The following is a 24,694-nucleotide window of genomic DNA, read 5'->3' on the forward strand; positions in this document are numbered from 1 at the left end:
GGATTCCTTTCGTACATTGAGGTCCTTCATCCATTTTGAGTCTATTTTTGTGTGTGGTGAACATTGTTTTTTAATTTAAAATAATTAACTTGCCTTGCACTTTAAATTTTTACCTTTTTATCCTTTTGGGGGATCACTTTTTAGTCAGATGTTACAGATTTTGGCTAGGTCCTTTTGCATTTTATCTTTTATCTCATGTGTTCTATTTATACATTCTAGAAAGGTTTTTATTTTGATAATTGTTTTCATCTTTCAATTCAATAATCTTGCAGTATTTTTTAAATTTTTCAAAGCAGTTTCTTGTTCATGGATCATTTCTTTTTCATAGCATACCAGTTTTATTTTGTGGATACTGTATCTTTTTTTAGTCTAGCTGAAAAAAATGTATTTGGTTTTAAACAAATTCTCATCATCATGATACACAAATTAGGTTTCCATTGGCTTTCTGTCCATGTTGCTGACATCCTCCAAACCAATGTCAACAATTATTTTATGCTTACTCTTAACGGATAAATTGGAAGTTTTTGTGTGTGGGTAAGTTTAGGAGATTTCATACTCTAATGAGTGGGTGGGAGGATCCATTAAACTAGAAAACCTCTAAATGCCAAAATAAGGAGAATTTCCCTCTACAACTTTTGATGAAAAAGTTCTGGACATGCAGAGCTAGATGATACAGTTTCTTTGGAGAAGAACCCTGTGATTTTCATGCATAGTCGAGTGCCTGGTGGCAAGAGTTCTGCCTGTGGTGGTGGGAGACCTATATTCTCTGCTTGGCTCATGGTCCATGAATCAGTCACTCAAGAGGTTCCTTGAGCAGGTTGAATCTCTCCTTGGCTTTGTCACCTCAGTATCCTTCTCACTTTACTCCAGTCTCTAGTGTCTATTCTGACTTATCCTTTTTCCTCCTGCCGTCTAAAATGTTATGAGTTTCTTGCTCATTGATTGTATCTTCACCATTTTCTTCATTACTGTGGAATTTATACCTCTTTATTTTTTTACTATCAATTCTAAGAGGTTGTAGGGGTGGAAGGGAGTACAGCTTGAGGTCAGGCCACCATTTTGAAACAAAAGCCCCAAGAAGGACCAACAGAAAGAACACCAAATACTTGTATTGTCTTTGTGATGAGAAAATAGAGACAGGCAGAGAGTAGTTCTGCCATACATATTTTGATTCGCTTCATGTTCTTGAAGCCCTCCAATTGGACTCAACATACTATCTTTAAACCCAGTAATAAAATATTACAGTTAAAGTGCTCTCTGAAGTCATCTGGCCAAACTTCAATTTGGAGGTTGAAATTTCTTCTATACCATTTCACTCAATCTGCTTCTAAAATATACTTAATGATCCTCACTGAGTACTTAATGAAGCAACACACGTCATCGGAAAATTCTGCTTTGTTAGAAACTCCTTCTAATGTAAAAATGAAGTCAGCTTCTCTTAGTTTCACCCACTAATTCTAATTTATCCATTAAAAACTTGTGCTTCAGAGGACTCTGTGAACAATAGGAATTGTTTATAAAAATAATTTTTATATGTGCATAACACTATTTTTCTAGGAAGAGGGTCCATAAGTTTCATTATATTCTCAACTTAATCTACAAACAAACAAAAGAGTAAAAGTCACTGGTCTCAAAACAGTATAGAGAGAGCTGGCTTCCTTTAATTTTTGGCAATTCTCCAAATATCCAAGAATAAGTATAAACCTTTTTTTATATTCAGTATTTATGCAATGAAAGCTTCAAAGTCATTAAATAGTATGATACTGTGGCTATTTGAATAGGATTCAGATTTTAGAGGGTTCAATCTGAAATTATCATAAATCTGTTCATGTCCATACCCCTAAATAAAAAAGGGTCAATTAGTAAAACAAAGCAGTAAATTCAGTAGTCTCTAAATGATGGGAACTAGAGGCTTATTGTCTTTCTGCAGCAGTGAGATGAACAAAATAATACAGGGAGTTCTCTTTTTGCTCTTGTGTTTAATCACCACACTTGTAAGCTTTCAGTAACAAAGAATGGGATCAAATCAGTGGGATTTTTGTTTCACTGACAAATACATCAGCACTATTTGTAAAAGCCATTCTAAAATCTTGAGCAATTTTTAGAAAACATACTATTTTATATAAAATTTTATGGCTTCGTGAAAAGTATCACAATTACCAGGACTTCACAAGGAACATCAAGTTTCTTCATTTTTTTTTTTAAAGATTTTATTTATTTATTTGACAGAGAGAAATCACAAGTAGACGGAGAGGCATCCAGAGAGAGAGAGAGAGGGAAGCAGGCTCTCTGCTGAGCAGAGAGCCCGATGCGGGACTCGATCCCAGGACTCTGAGATCATGACCTGAGCCAAAGGCAGCGGCTTAACCCACTGAGCCACTCAGGTGCCCCTAGTTTCTTCATTTTTATAACATGTAACTTCTCTTTGTTAAATAATTTAGATAGTAAATGATAATTATAAGGTAGAAAATTAGATGAAATTAAAATTACATGAGCTATCACTACCCAGTGTATCAACGTTAAGATTTTGGTGTATATACTTTTAGAATAAAATACATACTTTGACCTTTTTATGTATTAATATATTATGAATATCTTTTCATGAGAGTGAATATAGAAGTACCTTTTTATTTTAAATTATAAATTTAAAATAAAATGACTTCATTTTTACATTATAAATTATAGTATTTCATTGTTCGGATGTACACAATTTACTTAATGTGTCAAATAGACATTATGTTCCCATTTTCTGCTCCTGTGAATAATAGCATTGTATAAATAGCATTGTATATTGTATAAAAACATTGTATAAACCTTGTACATATATAGTGCCCTATACAATTGCCAAAATTCTCTCTAGATCAATTTATACTCATAACCACAGTGAATTTGAATCTTCTCCCCATTTGTACACTTAGGCTAAACCAGAGAATAAAAGCTAATTTCATTTTTTACTAATCTATTAGGTAAACTGTGGTGTGTGTCCCTGTTTTATGTCTTCTTTTTTAGTGGGTGGTGGGAAGGATACCTCATTACAAAAGACAACTATTTGTATCTAGAGGTAATAAAAGGGTCAATGTGAGTTCTTCTGGTTTTGGAAGTTTGTGATTTCATTAATAATAAAGATTATTATAAGAAGTCTGCAAAAATCGTATGGTTTTTAAATAGCCTTTGCTTGATAGTTCAGAAAGATGAATTCAATCCATTGCTATAAGGAGAAAATATATCCTTATACTTTTAATAAGGATGGAAGATGCTATATAAACATCAGTACCTACTATAGTAAATTTCCAATTTGAGGGTTATGGGCGTGGAAAAAAAGGAAAAGAATGCAGGAAAAGATAAGGTTGCTGGATTCAGGGATAATGCAAAATCTTCATTTGACCAATTGCTTCTGTGAATCTCTCACATCTGATACTTCCCCCAAACTGCTAATAATGAATTATTTAAGATAAAATTAAAGTAGAAAATGAAAGTAAAGTTAAAATAAAAAATTAAATTATGCTATATAATATAGATGTTTTTCATAACACTGTAGTTTGAAATAGTTGTATTAACAAGCAATAAGTATTTACAAAGAAAGTAGAAGGAGCAGGAAGGCCCAAGTATAGATAAATTGATAATGAATAATTTCCTGAAAACTGTCATTATTATTTTTATTCAATGATTTTAATTATCATGCATTTTAGAAATTATTATATTTTACTCCAGATTTTTTCACATTTAAAACCCCAGAAAATAGAGTCAATGAAATGATATATAATAGAAATGTTTAAACTTCTAAAATATAGGGGCACCTGGGTGGTTTAGTGTGCTGTCTCTGTGTTCGGCTCAGGTCATGATCTCAGGGTCCTGGGATCAAGCCCCTCATCAGGCTCTCTGTTCAGCAGGGAGCCTGCTTCCCCCTCTCTCTCTGCCTGCCTCTCTGCCTACTTGTGATCTCTCTCTCTGTCAAATAAATAAGTAAAATCTTTAAATAAATAAATAAATAAACGTCTAAAATATATACAGAACAATATTATTCTTTATTGTATTTTAAATTTGATAATGAGCATTTTATGTATTAGTAACTGGAAAAGAAGCTATTATTATTTGTATTTTTCCCTAAGATTCAACAGGTCATATATGTGATTTATGGACTTTTTAAGCTAAAGTTCAACAAAAAGGGCAATTATGTACCTGAAATGGACTGGAATTAACCTAATTTGGATTAATATTTCCAGAATATAGTAATGTTAATTGTAATTTTTTCTATCTGTATACCCTTCTCTAGCCACAGGGTTTTTTAAAAGATTAATTTATTTATTTTAAAGAGAGAGCGAGAAAGGGAGAGAGACAGTACAGGGGAGAAGGGCAGAAGGAGGCGAGAGGGAGAAGCAGACTCCCTGCTGAGCACTGAGCCTCATTGAGACTTGATCCCAGGACGCTGGGATCATGACCTGCGCCAAGAATTGGATGCTTAACTGATTGAGCCACCTAGGCCCCCCTAGCCACAAGATTTGTAAAATAAATGGCATAACTTGATATTCAATGCTTTAAAATGTATGCCACCCCAAACTTATATGGCTGAGGACATTATATCTAGTGCTTTACATAGAGACTACGATAGACTACAGGATCCATTTTGGTCCCATCTGAGCTCTCTGCATCACAGGGATTGGTCATCTTCAGCCTAGCTGGCCATGTCATAACCATGTGTGTGCAAGATGCCAGGTTAATTTCTTAGACCAGTTTTCAGTAATTGCTCCATAGACTTGCTACACAACTATCATCTTAATACTCCCCTTGGTATTTCTCTTGTGTTGAATTGCTCCTTTTTTTTTTTTTTTTTTTGGACCCCATGCTTCTTCTCTCCTGTTTTAATCCCATGTTTTATTCGAGGTCACTCTTCCTTCACTTCCTGAAAATCAGGTTTTGAAAAATATACTTTTGCGTGTTTGAAGTATTTTATTTTTATTCATTTGTGATTGAATTGTGTCAGGACATTACACTCTGAAGTTAGAAATAATTCTTGTTCACATTTTGAAGTCATTATACCACTGTTTTCTACTTTCCAGTGTTTATGACCCATACCATTCTGATTCTTGACACTGGGTGTATTACACCTTTGACTCTGTTTTTTATAACTCTCTGGAAGCATTTAAGATCTCTTCTACATACTTTTAAGATTTCATGATGATGTCCCTTGAAAAAAAGGTACATTTTTTTTTCACCTTTTTTTTTTTTTTTCCCCTGACTGGACAGTTTCTCAACTTAGCTTTTCAGGTCTGAGAAATTTTATTTTATTATTTATTTTTAATGTTTTCCTTACATTCTTTTTCCTCCTTCCCATTATCTCTCTCTTTTTTCTCTCCTCTTTCTCTTCCTTCAAGAACTTCTCTAAGAACTTCTATGTTTTTAGCTAAATATGAGATCTCGAGTTCTTAAATTTTTTTAATATATCTTGTCCTTTCTTTTACTATGTAGATGATTTTCTCAACCTTTTTTGATGTCTAAATGTGTCACAATTTTAATAATATTATTTGTAATAGATATAAAATGTTTTTGTAAATAAAATATTTTATATATATTTTTATATAAATATATATAAAATATTTGTAATATATATAAATATATTATTTGTATTATATATAAAAACAAATAACTTATTATTTGTACTCTGATCATTACTTTTCAAAAGGCCATCCTGTTCTTATTTCATGGATATGAAATGCCCAAAACTTATATTGCCCAAAACTTGCCTCGCACTTACATTTTTAAAAAAGTCTCCTATTTACTGCCCATATTTTCCCTGAGTTTCTCTATTTCTTTTGTGTTTTGTTTTCATTTGTTTGTGTTGGTCTGTTCATTCATGTTGGAAACTTTATTGAACTTATCTGGAGATGTTTGAGTAAATTGAGTAATTTTAAGAATGAGGCAAAAAATGGAGAAATGGAGGGTAAGCTTTTAGCTTATAAACTCCTATTGGGTTTCACTTTAGGATTACTGGGTTAAGAACCTGACCATGAGACCCCCAAATGTCAAAGTCTGGAGCTCTTTTCTCTTGGTACAGGCTGCATAGTCAATGAAAGACCTCAAACTTTGGGTGATAGGCCAGATTACAGCCTCCTGGGGCCCCGCACTGGATATCCAAGTACCATAAAAGCCTAGAAAAGTATTGGGGATCCTTCAGTTCAGCATGTAGACCTTCACTTGCCCATCTTCTAAACACAGATCTTAACACTTGCCGTCCTCCTTCTCCCAGAAGTCTGAGATTCTTTGGTTCAGGTTTTCCAGAGAAAATCTCTTTTTTCAGTTATAAGGAAGAAAGCTATTTAAGCTCTGAATGTGAGGGAGAGGCAAATGATTTTCGTGTTCACAAGTTTGCCACTGTTTAAGACATCTCTGTCAACAAATATGCTCAACTGTTCCAAGCTGTATGGTTCAAAGCCAGAAAAAAATATGCACACAGTAAGAACAGATATGCATACCCATCTCAGAAACTTTGGGAAGGGAAGACTGGAAACCAGAAAAGAAATTTGCACTAATCATCTTCATACAAATGGTCATCAAGCCACTGGTTTGAATACTATCAGCAGTAGAAATTCAATAAATGTTGCATCAGAATCCTATAATACTTCCTGAATATGCTCTAGAAGTGGCATAATATGCTTAAAATATTCCCTTTGAATTTTACTGTTAAAGTCTCTTCTTTATAGATGGTAAAACCAAAGTAGAAAGTTTACTAAACTGGAAAGAGACCAAGATGAAGGAAAAAATACTGAGAAAGTTCATTTTTTAAAAGTAACCCAGTGCCAATGGAAGCATCAAGACTAAAATTAGGCACTAATTATCCAAAGTGTCAAAAATGAAAAATAGAATATTAAATGATATCATTCTTTTATGAATTAAAGAAAACCTGAACTAAAAACTTTCCCACCGAGGTGAATTTCTTCCTCTACATTTGAAACTAGAGAGATATCCACAGTTTTCTATCTGTAGAGGCTGTGATTGTGCATAGCATTGACCATGTGAACATTGAATAGAGATGGCAAAGATGGAAGATTCTAATGGTAATCATTCTCATTGCTAAACGTGGAGAAAGGCCATTTATAGGGTTAAACCAGACAGATTAATCTTGTTTATCAGTGAAAACTTGGTGAGAAATACAATAGCATGCTCAGAAAGGTATATGGTTCTTAAACTCATAATAACATCAGTTTTCTTTGGACATTTACAAAGCAGCTTAAACATTTAGTTTTGTATTTATAGGACGTTTAATCTGAACTTCTTACTGCATGATTTGAGGACTTGAGTTGAATCATGAAATGTCTCTCTGAAAAGACAACATGCCCCACTGTATATGGCTACTAGTATAAAGAATAGAATAAATCCTTGTTTATTCTGTTAACTCCTTTCGTCTCCCAGCAACCACTTGGGGCCAGTATGTGAACAAAGAGTAACATCAGATGTCATAAAATTAATGAGAAGCATACATTTACTTCCCTGTTGGATTTTTTTTTTAAGTAGTTGGAAGAATGGACTATGAAAAAAGTGAAGGGTATAGGGGTTTATTGTTGCCAGGACAGTTTTGGAGTTGATACAAATAGAAATATTAGTGATGTCAGTTACTGAAGTATGGAAATAAACTCCTATAGATGATGGGAGTAAATGTTGGAAGGTTTATGAGGCATAAACCTAAAGGAAAGTGTAATTTGATTTAATTAATTCATTAATTTGCTTGATCATTAGATAAATATTACATGAATATCTACCACAGGTTGTCTTATGCTGGGCCTTGCAGGTAGAATAAAGATGAATTAAACATGTGTCTTGCCTGGGGGCACTCAGTCATGGTCTGGTGAACGATAATAAAAAAACTAAGTACACGAAGAGAAGGATTTGTGTGATCAATGTGCTGGGAATTAAAGTCTGGTAGGCCATCTATCCACAATGGTTGATTTATTGATTTTTACCTTATCTTATTCCAGAAATAATGTTTTAGGAATGAGATAGACACAATGAAACAAATATGAAATCTGGGGTGATAAGGAAAAAGAAAAAAAATAACCCTTACTAAGGTGGAAATAAATATGCACCTCTCCTTCCAAAGGATAAACTGCAACCCAAATCTGAAATGAGGCTTGACAAAGAAAATACTAAGAAAGAAAAAGAGGATGAGTAGAATGTTGACTTCTTTCAGACCAAAAGAATAGAACAAACTGTGTGTATTTCAAATATTATTAATGTTGCTTGCCAAGGCTTTGAAAAATTAAATATCCTCTCTTGGTAGGAGATGATATGCATAAGTGCTTTCAACTCTTTTGAGAGGCAGTATGCAATACTTACTCTTTGCTATTTTTTATCTCTTCACTCATATTTTCATTGTTTTGCTGCTTATTATCAGATCTCCATGTCATTAAGAGTGGAAAATGAAAAGAGATGAAAAACTCAAATCACTGTTGTTGTTGCTGCTTTTGCAGCTTCAGCAGAGGTTTGATGAAAAAAATTTATTTGGGCATCATCTTGACTCTTGAACTTACTCTTACTTAGATCAGCTAAAAATCTCCTCTATGGCCTGAGGCACTGAAACACCACAGAGCTCTGCAGTAATTTCCTGTCAGATCAGACAACCCAGTTATTCCATTTTCCCAGGTGTCCCAGTGACCTATATTATTGCCAACAACAACGTTGCTTCGACTCTAAGCTTGGACTATCTGCTGGGTTCACAGACTCAGATACTCATCTAACTTCTTAGTTGGAAATGTAAAGTGCATTTGCTATGCTCTTTGGTCTCTTCATGCTTAACTTTTATTCTATTTGATTCTTAGTGCAAAAGAAAGAGTGCCACCTATTGGATGTGGGATACAAAGAATATATTAAAAAGTGTATTTACTCTCTGATCTAAGGCTGATTCAAACAAAGTAACGGTGTAGGAAAAACGTCCGAAGAATTTCTCACTTTTATAATAATAACAATTGCATATATTTGCTTAAATGCTTTTATTATCAAAAAAACATTGAGTGGAAATTATTTTAGAATTTCCATGTAAATATTTAGAAATAAAGATTCCTATCTGTTGTCTTACACTTTAATTAGTAAAGAAATTAATTTCTCAGAAGAGTTTTAAGTTCATGGCAAGATTATGAGGAAGGTACAAAGATTTCTCATATGCTCCTGCCTCCATACATGCATAGCTTCCCCTTCTTTGTTTCTATTTTTGTCTTCAGCTTTTTTTGCCTTTTGTGTATGTGTGTGTGTGTGTGTGTGTGTGTGTGTTTAAAGAATTTATTTGAGAGAGAGAAAGCGATAGCACAAGTAGGTGGAGGGCAGAAGGAGAGGGAGAAGCAGGCTCTCTGATGAGCAGGGCTCCTTAAGGTATGTCTGTACCCAATGTGGGGGTCAAACTCACAACCCCGAGATCAAGAGTCACTCGTCCTACTGGTTGAGCCAGCCAGGCACCCCAATCCGTTACAGTTTTAAAAAAATATTTTTTAGTGGTTATTCTACAGTTAGCAATATACATTTATAACTAATACAAATATACTTTTAAATTACACAATACCACTTCACTGGTTGAGTGAATACCTGTTAATAAGAAAATATTTTGAATTCCTCCCTTCTGGTCCTTATATTATTGCCATCATTCACTTCGATTATATATATGTGCGTCCATAAGCATATATATATGTATGCATATACGCACATTTATATGATGTATTTGTAGCGTACATAATCAATTACATGGTTACTATTATTATTTTGAACAAACTGTTATGTTAGTCAATTAAGAATAAGAAAAAATGAATTTTTTTTTTTACCTTCACTTAATCCTTCTTTTGATCCTCCTGCTTTTACATAGATCAAGTTTCTGACCTGTATTATTTTCCTTCTCTTTAAAGAACTTCTTTTAATTTTTTGCAAGGCGGGTCTGCTGGTAACGTAGTCCCTCGTCTTTGTTTTGTCTGAGAAAGTCTTTATTTCTCCTTCCCTTCGGAAGAATAATTTTGCAGAATACAGAATTCTAGGAAGGTGGTTCTTTCCTCTCAGCACTTTAAATGTTCACATGTTGACTCCATTCTCTTCATTCTTGTATGGTTTCTGAAGGGAATTGGGGTACAATTATCTTTGTCTCTGCATAGATAAGTTATTTTCCCAACTTCTTTCAAAAATGTTTCTTTTTCTTTGATTTTCTGCAATATGAAAATGATTTCATGATTTTTTCTTTGTCTTTGATTTTCTGCAATTTGAAAATCCCAGGTGTAAGGGTTTTTGTTTCTTTTTATTGCGGGGGAGGGGCATTTATTCTGCTCTTAGGTTTCTGAGCTTCCTGCATCTGTAATTTGGTATCTGACATTAACGTGGGGGAACTGTCCAGTTTTTTTTTTCATGTATTTCTTCTACTCCTTTCTATTTTTTTTCTTCTGATGTTCGCAGTAAATGTATGTTATACCATTTTAAATTGTCCCACCAATCTTAGATATTCTGTTCTGTTTTTCTCAGTCTTTGTTCTCTTTGCTTTTCAGTTCTGGAGGTTCCTGTCGAGGTATCTTCAAGTTCAGAGATTCTTTTCTCAGCAGTATCCAATCTACTAAGAAGCCCATCAAAGGCAGGCTTCATTTTTGTTACAGTGTTTTGATCTCTAGCATTTCATTTTGGTTCTTTCTCAGGATTTCCATATCTCTGCTTACATTGCCCATTTGTTCTTAAATGCTTGTCTATTTTATCCATTGAGGCCCTCGTGCATTAATCATAATTGTTTTAAATTCACAGTCTGGTAATACTAACGTGTCTGCCATGTCTGGTTCTGATGCTTGCTCCATTTCTTCAAATTGTGGTTTTTTGCCTTTTGTATGCCTTGTAATTTTTTTCTTCCTCACCAGACATGGTATACCAGGTAAAGGGGACTGCTGTTATTAAGCCATTAGTAATGTGGTTGTGAGGTGGCGTGTGGGGAGAGGAAGAGTTTTATAGCCCTATGATTTGGTCTCCGTTTTTTAGGAAGCCTATGCCTCTCAGGACTGTGAACTTCACTAGTGTTGTTAGTTTTTATTATATCTTCCTAAATGGAAGGGGATGGCTGGAGTGGGCTGGAGTTGGGTGTTTCCTTTCCCCCAGGTGATTTAGGCTCTGGTAAAACCTCGGCAGCTTTGGCTCTGGTTAATTAGTTTTTCCTGAGGTCAGGCCTTCTTACGAGCAGAGCACACTGGCATGTTTCAAAATGGTACCTTATCCCTTCTTCTGCCGGGAGCCTGATGGGATTTTTCTCCTATATCCTGTGGGAATCTGGTTGAGCTCCTGGACGTAAATCTCAGGTTCTTTCCGTGGTTTTTGCCTGTGAATTTCTGCTCTGGTAAGTTGTTATTTTCCATATTTGCTTGTGGATCTTTCCATTATTGAGGGCGGGGGTTTGCCCTGTATTCTTCCCTCTCTTATGAATCCTAGGAAAGATGTTGATTTTTTCAGTATATTCGATTTTTCACTTGTTAGGGTAGAGTAGTCCTTTACAGAATCTTTCCATGCAGAACTGGGAACCAGAAGTCTATCTTATACATTTAAAAAAATGCCAGTTTACTTTTCCCTAATGTAGATTAATTAAGGAATATTCTCTTATGTTGTCTAGATAGAAAAGATTAGTGATCTTGACAGTCTAATCCTACTTTATAATAGAGAAAACTCAGGTTATAGGAACACTAAGAACCCTAATTAAACATGGTCAAAGTTGAGAAGGAGTAAACTGCTCCCTTGGTCTAAACATAATCAATGATTTTCATCACTCCTAAGTCAGCATTTAAGGTTTAAATGGCTGGTTCTCTATCTTACTATATTATATATTTAAAGTCTTTATTATCTACTCCATGGAAAATTAGTTATGTTTAAAAAATACTCATTAGTCTATTTACTTTCAGATGCTCTAATATTTATGCCTGTTGGGTTACTATACCCAAATATCTTCGAATAGCAGTTTGTCATGAAATATAAACTCTTAGCAGATAAATATGAAAGTCTTTCCCTAAAAGTCAGATTCATGCCTTCATCTACCATGGTATTTATATTATCCCACATCCCTTTTATTTTGCCTGTTTATGTTAAAATAAGGAGTTATAGTCTCTTGAGTTCTAGAGTTTCATGATCTATTATTTAGAATGTATTTATTTAACAAATATTGTGCATATTTTATGCCAGGTGCTAAGAATTAAGAATCAACACATGAAATGATGTGATGGAATTCATAGTTTAGTGGAGAGTTTTTAGGACATTATTCACAAATGATCACTACCTATTGTATAATCTTATGCTAATATACCCATAATGTGGGTCAAATGTCAGGAGATCAGATATAAGGGGCATATTTTTCAGGTTGGTTCATCCAATTTCCACTCCTCTCATTGTAGACTCCTTTCTGTACTATGTAGAGCTAAAATCTGTATTTTTCAGAATTCTTAGTCCTGGACCTCCCTTCCTAAGCTATGTTCTGTAGAAGCACCCTGGTAAAAATAGAAAGGCAAAAGTGGACACTCTGAGGTGACATCCAGGGGAATCTTGGCTGTGGCTCTTATGTTGCAAGTTCTAATATTTGGTCGCCAGCAACATAAGGAGTTGAGGAGTGGGCATTTGTTGCTGTGGGCTCCATTGAAACATTTCTGTACTATGGTATACCATGTATTTCTTTACGATGTGTGACTCTTTCTTGGCTATGTGGGAACAATGCTTGATTTTCTGGCCCTTCCAGAAATTCTTTAAGTTACTTTAATAACCTGAAATAATTCCCTTTCTCATTAACTTAGCTCAAGAAGATTCTGTTTTCTTTAGAGGACCTAGACAGTAGAATATGCTTTCAAAGTCTTTGTTAAGGACCCTTCTTCAGTAACCTGGGTTTTAAATGATCCCAAATATGATTTTGTATGTTAATTTATGAGTTTCAGGTACCATTGCTCATAGTAGTATACATTTTAACTTTTCATCAATTTGTGTGGAGAGCCTGAAATTTGATTTCTGGTGGGTGTTTGTTTTTTATTTTTGTTTTATTTTATTTTTTTTTTAAGATTTTATTTATTTATTTGACAGACAGAGATCACAAGCAGGCAGAGAGGCAGGCACAGAGAGAGGAGGAAGCAGGCTCAGGGAGCCCGATGCGGGGCTCAATCCCAGAACCCTGGGATCACCCAGGGCCCAGGGGCCCCTTATTTTTGTTTTATTGAACTTGGTCTCAAGACTCCAGACCAGTGGCAAACTCTCTGGAAGCATATTTATTTTTTCTATCCCTTTTCCACAGACTATAGAGGTTTTTCAGACTCTGGGATTTATTACATTCCCTTTACCAACTATTAGATTTAAAATCCTGGCCCTCTGCGATCAAGACCTGATATCAGGGTGTAAAATCTTAAGGGTTGCTGAGTATCAATTCTCATTTATCACTCTCTCCTTTTTTTCTGTCTTCATCTTTAATACCAGTGGCATTTACTTTCTTTGAGTTTATAAAGCATTAACATTTATTTAACTGTTGTGACTTGTAGTTAGTGAGGTCACAGCCCGTATCTATTTAGTCTTCCATATTGCTGTAAGTCCATCACTAAAAATGTCCCTCAACATTAATCAAAATGATAAGAGTGTGTTCTCCTTAGATTATAACACTGCTGAGCTAACGATGTCCTACAAAAAGGGTGGTGGCTGGTAATGTAGTCATGGTGGAAGAAAAAAATATCTGAGGAGGAAATCTGTTCATGCATTTCCAGCACCATCTAAGGTAATAGCTCTTTTGTTTTGGAGTGCTGGAATGGGTAATCTAGAACTGTGCTGTTGATTATGGTAGCTACTAATCACATGTGGCTATTGAAACTTAATTAATTATATTAAATAGATTAAAAATCTAGTTCTTCAGTTACACCAGCCACATTTCAAGGGCTCTATAGTCACATTTGCTAATAACTACTGTATGGAACACCTACTGTGTGTCACATACTGTTGTTATCATTGGCCTGAGGGGGGACATAGTCCTTGTTCTAAGGTACTGTGCTCTTAAACACATAACAAAGTAAAAAATAACATCTAAGAACTAACGCTTAAGAACAATAACAACAAAAGGACACTTTAGATATTGATAGGCAATGACAAAGTTAAAACAGGATAACATAGGGACAAGAGAGTTGTTTTGCAGCTGGGTTTATTAAGAAGGCTTTCTGAATTATCAGTTGAATTGTAACGAGGTGATGGGATGCAAAAATCTTGAGGAGGAGTATATGAAGCAGATGAAACAATAAGCACCAAGACCCCAGACAGAAAAAGCTTGACATGCTTAAGGTATAGACAAAGGGTCCATATGACTGAATACTGTGAAAATGTGGAAGGAGAGGAAATCAGAAGTTGGCCTAATAGTTTGGGTTGCCCTGAGGAACCACTGAAGAATTTTGAACAGAATAGTAACATAATATATACTTAAGAAAAATCATGAATAAAATGAGAGCTTACAGAACAAATTCAATAGAAGTAAATCTTCATCTGAGTTTTGTAAGCATTGCTTCTTCATCATCATCCATGATTTTGCACATTTCTAGGGTATGTGAGGAGGATGCTCTGCCATGCGGTCTCCAGTAACAGACTATTTCTAGGCCACTTAGTGGACCTGTTTGGGCAGGGATTTTTGTGTATGGAGAGAATAGACTGGAGACTAGAGGGAGAATTAAGGGCAGATGAACATGGTGCATTTGTTGGGATGAAGTCATGTATGTTAATTTAGCTAAAGTCACAAAGAAGATAAAAATTATCACATGTAAATTTTCTGCAAGTGCATGAAATATGCCCAACCGATTTTTCAGCCTGTCTCCCTAATATTAACAAAACTAAGGGTTGGAACCTTCTTTTAAGAACATCAATTAGCTACCTGCATATGACTTTTTTGAGGTCCCATTAATGCAAATGTAATGGGGCAGATGCAAGTTCAAAGCACTGGAGAATAATATTTTCAACCCTGTCTGTATTGTTTAATGAGACAATGAATTCAGTTGACTTCAGATGTGTCACGTCTTGTAAATGAACTGGGTTATTAACTTTAACAGGGTGAATGAATGTATAGCTCCCATTTCCATTTCACAGCATTAGCACTCCAGATAACAGCTCCAGAACATGGGGTGATAATCCCTACATTATTGGCTCATATGTAGAGTGACCCTCTTATGCATGAGCGATTTAGAAGGAAGAAGCATTTACGTGCATGGGGGAAAATAAAGGTCTAGATTTAAAAAAAAAAAAGTTACATGTTTTCACTGCAGTCAGAACATGAGTAGGATGGCAAATGTGTGTTTATGGACACACGTTATTGTTCAGTTTTGCTTATTTTCCTAACCATTGATGATTTTATGAGTTTTAGTTTGGCGTCATAGTGAGAAAAACTGTGTACTTCTCTATGTTTTATTTATAGTCTTCCAATGTATATTTGAGCTCTTTGCTGGTGATCAGGATTGCCACTGAGTAGTGTTGTATGATACTGTTCTAGTGGTCCTGAAGAGTTAAGATATCCTAGTGCCTTAGTGATTAGTGTCTGCATGGTTGGGTAATTTAAATTGTTTCTACATAGCTCACTCTATTTTAAACTGATTTGACATTGATAATAGTGGGGCTGGTTAGGGGTCTGAGCAAATTCTGTGTTTCAAGGACTAATTGATGTATCAAGAGAATGCAGCTGTCACAATTAAAAAGGAAAGACATTTAAGCCACCACAGACACAAGATACTGCTGTAATAAATGAACCTACAAAATGTGAAGTGAGCAGCCCAGTTATGCATATGCAATCTTGTTTTATTTAATCTCTCTTCCTTGTTAGACTCTGAATCTAGCCTTAGGCACCAGGTCGAAGCATTATTACTCAGTTGCCAAATGGCCTAGATTTAAGATTCCTGTTCACTTATAAGTTTGTGAGCTTTATCAAACAGAACATTATGAATAGGGAAGGGGACATTTTATCTTTTCTTCTTGACTAAATTAATTACATCTCAATGACAAAGGTCCTGCTTCTGAGTCAGACTTGTTATTGAGCTGTTTGGATTAAAATCATGTGACTTTTCTTCCTGTCCTCTAAAAAGAAAAAAAAGAAGTGATAATTTCTGTACCATTATTAGAATCAGAGAAAAAAAATGGAGTGTAAAGTAAAACACATATCAAGATTAATATGGCAGTTTTTCAGTTTTTGCTGGATGAACCAATCTTGGTAACTTTGTGTTGTGAATTCTTCTCTATGCTAGTTGGATTGAGAAGGGAAAGAAAAGTTCCCTGCCCTTTTGTTCCTCTGAATTTAAAATCACTGAACAGATGCAGTGATATAAACCTGCATTTAAGTCCCTTATATTTTTCTTTATCGACACAATTGTAAATTGTGTTCTTCCTGCATTTATAATTAGAGAATGAAGCAGATGGCAAAGGCTCAGTATAAAGAGATGTCCATTAAAATAACTTATGCTGCCAAGTGATTGTTCACTCTAAGAGGGGAACTCCCATTTCCTCCACGCAAAATAAAGTAGCAGCTTGTTTTGGAGGAACTTTGTTATGCAGGGCAGACGAACGCAATAGCTGGACCATACATTGAAAATGTGAAAATGAAAGATGTGTAACTAACTAACTCCTCCTGCCCCTCCTCCCCCTCCCCCTCCCCCTCCCCCCCCTCCCCCTCCCCCTCCCCCTCCTCCCCCTCCTCCTTCTTCTTTTAAATGAACATTGTTAGAGGTGGGAGTTAAAGTTTAGATGGAAGCCCTCTATTCCTGATGTGAAATGTAAAGGAAATATGTAGAATGATGTTTCTGAAATTTTAGCCGTCCTGTGGAGGCAAATGTAGCATCACTTGTAGTGATTTGAAATACATTCTTCTAGGTGTTAGTATATATCAAGGAAGGAAACAAAGTTATGGCATTTTAACTATCTTGGAAGGCAACATAACATTAAGGCTGAGGATTCTGGAGTCAGTCCCTTCAGGTTGGAATTGCATCTGCCATTTACTTGCTGAGTGACTTTGGGGTGATTATCTAACAACTCTGTGCTTCCATTTCTTCCCATGTCAAGGTGAAATAACTAAAAACGCTAATCTCAAAACTGTCGTACCCAATGAATATTATTGAAACCTTATTTATTAAACCAATAGCACCTTGCCACCAGAATTTTATTAAATATCAACCTAATATTTTATATTTACCTAATTTTTTTAACCAAAACCAACTTTTAGTAAATAATTTCTTTCCAGAAAGAGGCAACTGCCACCAAAAAAAAAAAAAAAAAAAAGTGAAAGTGAATAAAATTCAAGGCAGATTTGTATATAACTCCAAGTCTCAAGTTCTAAGTGTAGAAAGATTCCTTGTATGGTGCCTCTGTTTTTGACAGCTTTCCTGTCTACACAGAACTGAAAATTTAAAATGTAAAACTGCTATCAACATGAAAATTACACAGATAATCTTTCAGAAAGGAAGATATAAAGTTGTTTTGTTAGCCCAATATGGGAGAATCTTCAGGTCGAGTGACATAAACATGTATGTTTCCTTATGAAATAATTTTTAAAAAGCTAGTTTTGCTGCCTTTCTATCTTGCACTATTCTGGGCGCTGCATTTTGAGATTAACTCAGATTCTGCTCACAGAGAAGCTCATGTTTTAAAAGGATGAACACCTCTGTCTTTTCAACAGTGATCTCCCCTCAAACAAAGGGAAGGAAAATGAAGATTGACAGACCCTTGGTGTCCTCTGTGAGGATAACAGAACCTGCAGATTGTACCATTTACTCCATCTGTAAGACTGTGACTAGTATTTAAATATTTTGTCAACTTCATATGTAACATAGTTATTTTACCTTCTGAAAGTAATATTGCAGCCCTATAAAGACTGGTTATGGGAAATGATTGCATTGATCTAGTGCAGTTCCTGGGACATTCCTGAAATTCAATAAACAGAATAAGTACCTTTCTCCACCCCTGCCCTTTTTTAAAGATTTCATCCCAGATTGCTTCAGTGCACTCTATTCAAGGTACAATTGAAATGCTGATGCTAATGCTATGCAATTCTTTCTGCTAATATTTGCTGATAGATGGTTCAAATCCCAGAGACTTGTGTCTAGACCTAAGGGCATCAACTCTTAAATCAAACATCATATTTAATGTCAAGACAGGAATAATAATAGCTAACATTTACATAACTTACTGTGTGCCAGGCACTGTTCTAAGCACTGTTCCTATGTTCACTCAGTCAATCCTCATAACAGTGCTATGAAGTGGGTGTTTTTTCTTGCTCATGGTCACATAGCTTGTAACTCATGAGGTCAGGATTCAAACTTTGCATTTGGCAGAACATCTATGCACTCAAGCACTGCATCTGAAAATTAGAAAGATTTCATGAAGTCAGGAATAAGAAAAGCATTGCATCTTATACTTTATTCAAGATCCTAGACTACAATATGATCAACAAAAGTTGAAAAATAAATGATAGGGAGAAAAATAGAAAAGCATCCTTCTATGTGGACAGTACTATCCACATTAAAAGAAAAATCCAACACAACCAACAAATTCTGAAAAATACTAAAATCAGTGGTTATTTTATAAAAAATCAAAGTATAAAGACTTTTTACAAATAAACAGCAACTTATTTTTAAAAATTTCTATTTAAGTAATAAATTAAAAGTCATAAGAATAAACCTTATAAGAACAATGTGCCAACTCTTTTTGCTGAAAATACAGAACTTCAAAACTGGACCTAAAAGATCTGAATAGAGAGCCATCATGTTTGTGGATGTAAAATATCAGTATTCTGAAGTTTTAGTTTTGAAAATGATTCTTAATAGTCATTCAATTTCTGACAGGATTTTTCATGGAATTTTCCCTGAAATTCATATGGAAAAGAAAATACAGAATAGTAAAAACAGTGATGAAAGATAACAGATATCCCATCATATATCAAAATGTGATTGAAAATGTAAATAGTAAGTTGAGATACTTAATAGAACAAAATCGGTGTCTAGAAATGGATGTATAGAAATTTGATAGACCAAAATGTCTTTTTGGATCAGTTAATAAAATATGAGCTATTAAAATGGAGTTGACATAATTTTTTATCTACCTGGAAAAATAATACTCTGTTTTTTACCTTTGAAGATTCACAAAAATGTGTTCCAGATGGACTGAAAACCAATATATAAAAACAAAAACAAAAAGAATATATATATACATATATATATGAAAAACAGGAAAATGTTTCTCTAACATTAGAGCAGGGAAGATCTTCTTTAAAAAAAAAATGCAAGAAATTCCATGAAGATAGATAGAATTGATTATGCCAAAATAAAATTAAAGACAAAAACACTATAAAGTAAGAGAGTAAGTGACAAGCTGGGGGGGAAATATATATATATATATATATATATATATATATATATATATATATATATGGCATACAACACAATTACTTTAACAACTCTCTAAGGAAAAAAACAAAACAGAAAAAATCAGTCAAAAGCCAGATGAGAGGACAATAATAGACTCAGGAAAAATCAATTCTACTTACTTGCAGTGGGGAGAAATGCAAATTGAAAGAATGAGATACATTTTATTCATCAGAGTACTTAATTTCTTTAAGTACCATGTGTTAACAACTGGGGAACATGTGCTCTCTATACTGCTTGCAGTTGTATGAAGATCTAGTAATTTTGCAGGACAACTGGATAGTTTCTAGGAAAAAATGTTAAACATTCTTAATTTCCAATAATTAGCCTTCTAAATATTTACTCAGAAGAAATTCCTGCACATATATAAGGTGGCATGACCAAGGATGTTCCAGTATTATCTGAAATGGGGAACCAAAAAGAAAATGGAAATGACTTAAATAACTGTCAAAAGAAAATGGTTAAATAAATCATATTAATTATGGTATATTCATGCATGTAATACTGTGGAGAGTTTTTGAAAAGTAAAATTTATGGATTCCTCTGGAAAAATATGACATACTTTTGAGTGAAGAATGCAAGTTTCAAACTGATCTTTTCAGTGTGGTATTGTTACTATAAAACACATTCAGGAAATAATGTGTAATGAAAGAAAGTACTGGAACAATGCACACAAAGGCTACATGGTGAGATCTGCAACATGTTCTCAGATTGGTTTTGTCTTTTAAAAGATGGGTTTAAACTTTCTTATAATATGTTAATATTTTTTCAAGGTGCATGTATGTACGTGTGTGCTTTCTTTGTAACATAAATATCTGTCTTATTTAGGTAGTACATATATTAAATATAGTCATACTTTCTAACATATATAAAACATGTTTGTATATTATATATTATACCTAAACACTTATATAAAATTTGTATAGTTTTATAAGATTGGAAATTCTCTTGAGAAGTGAAAATTATTGAAAGGCCTGGGTGGCTCAGTTGGTTGAGCGTCCAACTCTTGATTTCAGCTCAGGCCATGATCTCAGGGTTGAAGGATCAAGCCCTTTATTGGGCTCAGTGTTCAGCGGGAGTCTGCCTGAGATTCTCCCTCTCCCTTTCCCTCCTCCTGCTTGCATACTCTCTCTCTCTCTAAAATAAATAAATAAATAAAATCTTGTAAAAAAAGAAGTGCAAATTCTTTTTAGGTGTAATAATCACTTTTCATTTATTAAGAATGGATGAAAGAATGACCTCACTGTGGCTACCAGAAATTAGGGAAAGATCTATGACAGAAAAGGCTCCTAAATTAGGACTTAGCATGGAGTTCAGTTGAAAGGCAAAACTTAGTGGAGGTAGCAATTATGGACTAGAGGAATACATGTCAAGTACGTTTTCCAAGATTGTTCACCATTTTGATAGCACGCATCTCCCCCTGAGTAGCTGAAGTGAGGATAAGATCCCTAAAACTGACTATGTTGTATTTTTGTTCACTTTATATTGAATTGCTATTAAAGTACAGTGTCTTGAACTAGTAATCTGGTAACAAACAAGAATATAAGGATTATGCATGTCAAAATAGCAATAGATATTTCACAGCATCACAAATTTTTATTCGTACCATTCTTATTGTATTTTTTCCTGAGCTCTTCATTTTGGTCCCAACTCTACCTGGTTTGTTATTGCTTCAGTTTGATATTGGAATGGCTGTAAGAATAAGATGATATTATGTTCCTTAAAGTGCCAAATATTAAGGCAGTTTAGAGAGGAACTTCACAATCAGTCCTATTGTATCTGTTAGTTAAAATGTTTCTCAAAATATGGAGGTTTAATAATAAATGGTCACGTTAACGTAGCTTTTGAAAGACCTTTCTAGTTAATTTAAAAATTGTATTTTAAAAATAATGCCATCAGGGACACCTGGGTAGCTTAGTTGGTCAAGCAGCTGCCTTCGGCTCAGGTCATGATCCCAGCATCCTGGGATTGAGTCCCACGTCAGGCTCCTTGCTCAGCAGGGAGCCTGCCTCTCCCTCTGCCTCTGCCTGCCTTTCTGTCTGCCAGTGCTCGCTCTCTCTCCCTCTCTCTCTCTCTGATAAATAAATAAAATCTTTAAAAAAAAAAATAATGCCATCAATTTGGCAATTTTAAGACTAAAAAAGTTTTTTTGTTAAGATATGAACTTAGGGCAGCTAGGTGTCTCCGTGGGTTAAACATCTGTCCTCAGCTCAGGTCCCGATCTCAGGGTCCTGGGATTGAGCCCCACATTGGGCTCCCTGCTCAGTGGGGAGCCTGCTTTTTCCTCTCCATTTGCCCCTCTCCCCTATTCATGCTCTCTCTCCCAAATAAAATAAATCATTTTTGAAGAAAGATTTTTAAAAGTATATAAATTTGGAAAGTACTTTTTTGTATTGAGAATACCATCAGAAATTTTAGACTGTACTAAAATATTGTCAAAAAGGGACTCAACAAATATCCTATCTCGTTTTTAAAAATAAGACAATCTTAAATGGTGCTGTGGCTTCTTAGATTTACCTCCACATTAAATTGTGTTTTAATGTTGGATTAGCTCTGGAAATCACCACTAAATGACCCAGCTGCTTCCAGGGCTGGACAGCTCTGAAACTGCAGGATCTGACCCAGCAAAGGGCCATACGAGGAGCGTGAGAAGGATCAGTAAATGAATTGAAGCATCTCTGAGACTTTAAAAGTTTTTCTTCCTAAAAAAACAAATCTTTATCCAAACCTTTCTTAGAAGAGCATGTTGGTGAACTGGCTAACAGCATGAACTTTGCCATCAACAAATCTCACTTGAATTCTGACTCCATCTTCACTAGTTTGAGATTTATCCTAGGCATTTTCTTTAACTCGCCAAAAGAGACTTGTAAAATAGTGATCACCAGACCCACCTAAGGGTTATTAGCATAATTTAGAGAGATAATGCATGTAAAGCACTTCATACTTGGTCTATAATAGATGCACAAAATACTGTATTTCATCAAATCTAAGATACCATCATTGTAAAATGTACCATCATTTTATGTACCAAGGTAAAAAAAAAAAAAAAAAAAAAAGACTGCAAATTACACCACTGAGAGACCTCTCCATTTCAGAAAGTTAACATGTGAAAAATATGTGTATTAGAATAGAAAAAATAGAGTGATGACCCCTTTCATCAAACTGTTGTTCTAGTTAAAAAAGTAACCATTGTAATCTATGCTTATTCAAATTGAGTCTTTGAAAGGTTATTTATTTTCTTAAACTACTCTTTTATAGACTATATAAAAATAAGATGTGTTTCTTTCTAAAGAATTTGTATTGAATTTGGGTAAACAAATGTGCATTAGTCTTAAGGTAATTCAGGCTTCGTAAGCAGTAATAGCTTCTGTAACCTCTCTGACCAGGAGTCCTCTAACCTGTGTTTGGAAGCCTCCTGATGGTAACGATGGCTCTAAGTATGTCCTATCTTTCTAATTCTAGATAGACCTAGTTTTTGTTTATTTTTTTAATATTTTATTTATTTGAAAGAGAGACCAGGGGTAGAAGGGGAAGCTGAGGGAGTCTGATGCCATATGAGACTCTATCCCTGAGCAGAAGGCAGATGCTTAACTGCCTGAACCACCCACATGCCCCTGGATAGACCTAGTTTTTAGAATGTAGTTAGTCCTTAGGTAGAGGAAGCCTAGTACCTTGGTAGTTGGGAAGTAGCACGCTGTAAGCTAAGTTTATACTTGCTTCTTAAGCGTATACAGCATACAGGAGGCTCTTTGTGAAAGAGTGTTCAAGTGAAAAATGTAGGATCTTATTTCAAAGCATCTGTCAAAATTTGTAGCTTCCATCTTTTGGCTTATGCCATTGTTTGATAATTTTTTCAACCTACTTTTAGAAGCAACATAGAAATTGACATGTGTGCTTATTAAGATGTACGTGCATATGAAAAGTTATTGGGATATCATAGAATTTAAAGTTTATTCCTTAATGTATTAGTTATTCCTCCTGAGAGTAGTTAATATTCAGAACTTAATATTTTATTTATTTTTGTGGTTATATATCTACTCATTTTAGGGAATCAGAATATCTTCAGAAAAACTCAGCCTCTGAGGCTCTGGTATCACTGTGGTTGAGTATAAATCTGCTACATAATGTCTACATCTCTCCTTTTCTAGATCAGAAAGCCATGCAGCCCTTTGTTGGGGGACCTGGTTTCTGGTGTGGACATATTGTTACTGTTATAAAGGCTAACAGTTAATGGGAGATTATCTTTGCATTTATGGGGGAAAGGTTGTGACAATCCCTAGAGCCTGGATGATAATCTTTATATATCACACATTTTTAAATGTTCGTCTTACATCATTTTTGATAAATGCAACCATTAAAATAGAATCACCATACACTGATAGTAAAACTTGTTTTCTAATTGATGCCTTTTACTTCTAAGATCTAGGACTTGGTCAAAAATTCTGTATTCTGCAAAGTCTTACACTTTGTGAATGATAAATATACTATCACTCAATTTTTATTCTCTGCATAGAAAACTCATCTATTCCTCCAGTAAGGTTGATTTTTTGAGCATATAAACTAGGTTCTGTCCTATACTAGGAAAGGAGAGCAAAATTTCAGGAAAAGGGTCAACACAGGCATCTGTAGGGGGTTTTTCCTCTAAGGAGTTGGAATTTTTTGTTTTTGCTTTTTATTTTCCTTCTTGATAAAACCTAGTGTTTGGTTGTTTTTCCTTCAGAACCACAGTGGTCTCATATCTTCAGAGAATAGTTTACAATGAATGTTCACTATGAAACATAATGGTACAAAAACAATCCTTCTAATCCTTTTGTCAGTTTTCCAAAAAGTATTTTAGTTTTGCCCAAAGTGACAAGTGCTCTCATGGCTCTCTGTATCTTTCCCAATTTATTCATATTTGACTACCTGAAAGGGCTTTATATGAATCTGAAAACTCATAGATTTCTCTATGCAATTCCTTTTTACCTCATAAAAAGTTAAAATATATTTGTTAATGGTTCCAATCATTAACTTCTTTGTTCAGAAAACTGCCCATTTGTTCCAATTTCTTGTCATTTTTCAAATATAAACAAATGTTTACTTAAGAATTAGGTATTTCTCCCCAAATACAATTAATTGATCTTAGGGTCCTAGAAGTCGTTGGTTTTTGTATCTGCCCACGGATTGAATTCAGCTGAAATATAAAGAAACCTTAAGGACTTCTCTCTGAAGCAAACCATTTTAGCTTTAGACTATGTTATCTGCTAGATGATATTACCAAAGGAGACATTACCAAGGAATTCACCACAGAATTTCTTTAAATAGTTGAA

Source organism: Mustela nigripes, chromosome 6 (genome assembly GCF_022355385.1).
Source record: "Mustela nigripes isolate SB6536 chromosome 6, MUSNIG.SB6536, whole genome shotgun sequence".
Taxonomy (NCBI): Eukaryota; Metazoa; Chordata; class Mammalia; order Carnivora; family Mustelidae; genus Mustela; species Mustela nigripes.